We start from the raw sequence: 6000 nt of genomic DNA, 5'->3' as shown, positions 1-6000 counted from the left end.
TTGCCCCCTAGGGATCAGCTGAGCTGGGTCATCCTGGAATATGAGCGGCGTCAGCACTATAAGGAAATGGACCTGGCCAGTATTCAGAACGCTAAGTACTGCCTCACACAACCCGCAGCCCATCCAGCACACCAGTGCGGAGGCTGTATCGTCCGTCTCTGTCAATCTTGGAGTCGGTGGCCACAAATGAGACCCCTGGCCATAACCACATCATGGCTCTCTTTGAGAACACAGAATAGGAGATCACAAATATATGACTCAGCCATCTGTGGCACGGGCCCTGATTCGATGATCTGTTACATGTGTCTCTTGTAATAGTGCAATGTCAGTGTCCCTGTTCTTCAGGTATGCAAAGATTTTGTAATGTTTTGCAATGGAGCCCCTCCCCCTGAGGTTCTATGTGAGGAAGGTTTACTTAGTATTTCGGGCCTGTATTGTGTTTGAAAGTCATAAGTGCTATTTAGCTTTGACCAGCCTCTCCACACAAGCCCCTCTTCCTCCTCCCGCTCTGGAAAGTGATTCCACCTCTTTGCCCCGATTTCACCAGGACAAGGCAACCCCATCCATATTGAGTAAACTTTGGTATATAAACAATTTTGAATCCCAACTACCCCTTCCCAGGCAAAGTTGGCAATGGTCAACCATCCAAACCAATGCAAAACAAACATTTGAAAAAGTTTAAAACCCTCATACTGGTCCAACAGCGGCTCTGTCGTCCCACCTTCGACCCGTTGTGGAGATAATAACTCAACAGTGTCCAATTGTTCGAGCCTCAGGATGTGTCAGCAGGCATGAAGTTTCTGTGTGGGGTGTTTCTCTTCATCACCACACTCATCTAACATGGCCCATCACTGCAGTTTGTCACATTTCTGTCCAATAGGAGTCCCCATAGTGTAAACGTTCTCCAACTCTCCGCAGGATAATCGCTGGCCCTTAGGGCGGGGATCTAAATGTCTCTGAGCCCATCGAGCCAGGTGGGGAATACGTCTGATTCTCACAGTCTGTTCTGCTCCACAAGGTGTGGAAGGTAGATGCCACGTCTATAGCCACCCCTATCTCCAGGGCAGTCTGAGATTCAGTGAGTTGTGTCCCGGCCTTTTCCTCCTCCTTCTTTTTTCATTTGGTCTGGTCTATGATTCGGCATCTGCTCCTGCTTTATGTTTCTCAAACCATTTCCAAGCACTCTCAGGATCATCAATAAACCCGGATTTCCCCCACCATAATCTTCAGGCAGGCCGGAAAAAAAGAGCACATAATGGAGTCAAGATTCTCTGAGCTCCTTTTTAATTGCCATAAATGAGGTCTGTTTCCTCTGTACTGCAATTGTTAAGACTGGAATTACAATGACTGTGGCCCACTCACTTTGATAAGGCTAACCATATGTCCCATTGTAGCACCAAGTCCCTATCCCTGTAGTGTGGTGTCTCACTACCACTGGTCTTGGCAGCCCGTCAGGAATGGAGAGTACGCAGGCACCCTGTGCGCACGTTCCAATGCAATGAACTGTGAGAAACCCAGCAGGGCTACTTCTTTCACCAGCCATTGCTCTAGGTGACAGACCAAGTCTGCTCCTTCTGTCACTTCCAGGAGGCAAACAATCCAGATATTGTAGCTCTGACCGTGCTCCTCTGCATCTTCTACTCTCTGGTCCAGTTGCTCTACTGCCTGGTAAGGTGGTGAATATGACCTTAGAGCTCCTTCAGCTGCGGGCAGACTTCTCTGAGGGTGTCAGAATTACATTTGACTGTTCATCAGCTTTTGGTGGTCATCCCAAAGGATGTTCAGGTGTATGGTCACCTTATCAATTTTGCCCTACAATTCCTGCCTGTAGGTATTGATGGCAATAAGTATCTGGTCCAGTTTTTTCAAGCGTTAAAAGGCCTGATGTAAGCTCTGGGGTGGCTGATAATGCTGCTTTCCCATAGCAGAGAGTTTCCCTCAGTTCCTGCCACAGGATCCTCAGCAGGCGTAGACGTGCAGCAGTCATTCCTGTTTGAACAATGAGCCTGTAATGTCTTCTCAAAGTGTTGTTGAAACTTTGCAGGTCGTTTTGAATAAGGTCAAGGTACCTCAAAAACACACCGGTCCTAGAAAATTGAAAACTATTAAGAACTTCCTTAATTTGCTAGAATGGATTATACTTCATGCAGTAAGCTATTTTGTTCTGTCTAAACTCTTGCTCCAAAAACTTATGAAGGCGTGCCATGTTTCAGGGATCTCTGGTCATATAGGACTTGTAGAAAATACAGCTACTGGTTGAGGAGGTGGAACTTTACACAAGGCAACCACAATTCTTGTGAAGGTGAAGGCACAATATATCCCAAATTAACTTGTGCTTAGCCCTCTGGTAGCTGGGCACAAAAGCAGTCAGGCTTAACTTAGAGGCAATGTGTGAATTATTTATGCAGAACACAAACAGTAATAAACTAAAAACACAACACAGGAAAAATCCCACAACAAATTAGAAAAATTGAGTAAAATGTATTAAACCATTTCACAGCAAAAAGACAAACATTCAACCAGTAGAATCTTAGATAAGCAATTTCATAAATGTAGGTAACTACAGTGCTTAAAAGCAAAAAGTGTCACTCGTGGTTATCTGGACGTGAAAGATCAGGTGAAAGTTCCAAGTTCAGGTCGACCACAATGGAGTGCAGACCGGGTACTGGGACCAGGTTAGTCCCACTAAATAAGTTACCTCCTAAAGTCCTGTGCGAAGACATCCACTCACATTGGAGGAGGCCGTGAGGAGCAGAGAGAGCATCGGGGATAGTCATCGCTGTAACACGATGAACCTGTTGGGCAATGTGGACGGTCATTGCTGGACATTCACGTTGGCAGTCATCTGGGATGTCGATGCTGTAGCGCGAAGTGCAGATCTCATATTGCTAGTCATCACTGCTGGTCACTGTAGCACAAAGAGATAGGTTCAACAGAGTTTTGTGTTGGCGGATGGCAAGATCTTGGCTCAATCGGGCCAGTTCATGTTTGTGAAAAGCCCAAAACATCAGGGTTTCTTCTTTCTGCAGGGATGAGCTCAAATGATACCACACCTCAGAGACAACTCTTGGGGATCTGAAACTCACTCTTGCAGAGGCCAGCAGAGCTTAGGTAGTCCCATTTGCAGTTCCAGGCCGCAGGGAAGATGCAGGAAAGCCTCTGGAACTTGTTATGTCCCTGTAGCTCAGAACAGGGGTTTAGTCAGCTGACCCTTGGAGTCACCCCAGGAAAGGATTAAGGGTTCTGGTGCAGTCTTCCTTCTCCACAAACACAACAGTCCTACAGGGCATCCTCCTTCTGTAATATCCACTAGTCCAAGAGTGTAATGAAGAGTTGGGTCTGAGGGTCCAATGTTTCTACTTGGTGAAAGCTTTGAAGTAGGAGAAGGTTCTGGAGGTCTCCGCCCCCAGAGTTGTTTGGAATTTCCTGCCTAATACCCAGCTGTGGCATCTGATAAACTTTCTCGGCAGACCTCAAGCTAAGTTACGCTGTATGAGGTGAAGGAGGAAAATAGCCACATCATTAGCCAGATGACACTGGTTGCAGCAAAGGCATGGATCTGGTGGTGACTTGCCTTCTGATGTTTAAGATTCGGTAAGACCCCCAGGTTGGTACCATGCAGAGCGGTAGAGGATTCCAGGTGGCAGCGGGTATTTTTCTATTATAAAAACATCAGACAACTTAAGTGGTGCTGTCAGGGTGTTGTTTTCCCATGCTTCTCAGAGTGAAAGGTCCTTCTGTGTCAGCAGTTTATGGAGACCCCCAGGCATAATTTTGGTGCCAGACGGCCGAGACAGCTACAAAATTACCTTCATCAAACAGTAGGACTTGGAGAACAGATCGTTGTGCGCTGAGGCCTATACGTACCTGCACTTCTCAGCATTGTTGCAATACGTTACAATGGATGAGTACCGGCACTTCTCATAAGTAAAGAGGTGCACTAATTACAAAGTACCTGCAATTCTATATTTCCATTTAAAGCACTGCTTTGCAGTAAACCCAATACAGTCACCGGTAAGAAGTTAAAGTTTGCAAGGAGTGCTGTACGATTTCTAAAGAATCACTCTACCCTTGTGTAGGAATGTACCATCTTGCCTGGCATGCTACTCCCATTTTTACATGTATGTAAGTATGTTTTTGCCTATCTCACTGGGATCCTGCTAGCCAGGACCCCAGTGCTCATAGTTTGTGGCCTGAATGTGTTACCTGTGTAGTGACTAACGGTGTCACTGAGACTCTGCTAACCAGAACCTCAGTACTTATGCTCTCCCTGCCTTTAAAATTAAAAACACTTTTACCAATTTCAACTGGCATACTGGAACACCCTTATAATTCCCTAGTATATGGTACCAAGGTACCCACAGCACTGGGGTTCAAGGAGATCCATATGGGCTGCAGCATTTCTTTTGCCACTCAAAGGGAGCTCAGACAAACCTTTACACAGGACTGCCACTGCAGCCTAAGTGAAATAACGCACGCGTTATTTCACAGCCATTTTCACTGCACTTAAGTACCTTATAAGTCACCTATATGTCTAATCTTCACTTGCTGAAGGTTAGGTGCAAAGTTACTAAGTGTGAGGGCACCCTTGCACTAGCAAAGGTGTCCCCACATCGTTTCCCCAAACTTTGTGAGTGCAGGGACACCGTTACATGCGTGCACTACATATAGGTCAATACCTAAATGTAGCTTCACAATGGTAACTCCAAATATGGCCATGTAACATGTCTAAGATCATGGAATTGTCCCCCCCACTTCTAAATCTGGTGTTGGGGAGCCAATCCCATGCATCGCCAGGGCCCCACTATGGACCCCAGGTACTGCCAAACCAGCTCTCTGGGGTTTTCTCCGCAGCTACAGCTGCTGCCACCCTACAGACAGGGTTCTGCCCTCCTGGGGTCTGGGCAGCCCAGTCCCAGGAAGGCAGAACAAAGAATTTCCTCTGAGAGAGGGTGTTACACCCTCTCCCTTTGGAAATAGGTGTTAAAGGCTGGTGTGGGGTAGCCTCTCCCAGCCTCTGGAAATGCTTTGAAGGGCACAGATGGTGCCTTCCTTGCATAAGCCAGTCTACACCAGTTTAGGGAACCCCTAGCCCCTTCTCTGGCGCGAATCTGGACAAAGAAAAGGGGAGTGATCACTCCCCTGTCCATCACCACCCCAGGGGTTGTGCCCAGAGCTCCTCCAGTGTGTCCCAGACATCTGCCATCTTGTTTCCAGAGGTGTGAGGGCACTCTGGAGGCCTCTGAGTGGCCAGTGCCAGCAGGTGACGTCAGAGACTCCTCCTGATAGATGCTTACCTGACTAGGTGGCCAATCCTCCTCTGAGGGCTATTTAGTGTCTCTCCAGTGGGCTTTTCCTCAGATAACGACTTGCAAGAATTCACCAGAGTTCCTCTGCACCTCCCTCTTCGACTTCTGTCAAGGATCGACCACTGACTGCTCCAGGACGCCTGCAAAACGGCAACAAAGTAGCAAGAAGACTACCAGCGACATTGTAGCACCTTATCCTGCCGGCTTTCTCGACTGTTTCCTGGTGATGCATGCTCTGGGGGCTGCCTGCCTTCACCCTGCACTGGAAGCCACAAAGAAATCTCCCGTGGGCCAACGGAATCTGCCTCCTGCTTCAGCAGGCACCAAACTTCAGCTTCACCGGTACTCTGGGACCCCTCTCATCCTGACGAGCGTGGCTCCTGGAACACAGGTGGTGGACCCAAGTGACCCAGACTGTCCAGTGGTCCAACTGTCCAAATTTGGAGGAGGTAAGTCCTTGCCTTCACTCTCCAGACAGTAATCCTGTGCACCACGTGAACTGCAGCTAGAAGGGCTTCTGTGCACATTTCCAAAAAATCCTGCATGCACAGCCGAGCCTAGGTCCCCAGCACTCTGTCCTGCGATGCTCAGCTCCCTGAGTTGATCTCCGGTGTCGTGGGACCTCCTTTTGCAGTGTTGAGACGACCTCTGTGTTCAGACTTCTTGAACCCATGTTCAAGGACTTCTGCGG

This window comes from Pleurodeles waltl, chromosome 11 (assembly GCF_031143425.1).
Source record: "Pleurodeles waltl isolate 20211129_DDA chromosome 11, aPleWal1.hap1.20221129, whole genome shotgun sequence".
NCBI lineage: Eukaryota > Metazoa > Chordata > Amphibia > Caudata > Salamandridae > Pleurodeles > Pleurodeles waltl.
This window is presented reverse-complemented; position numbering follows the sequence as displayed.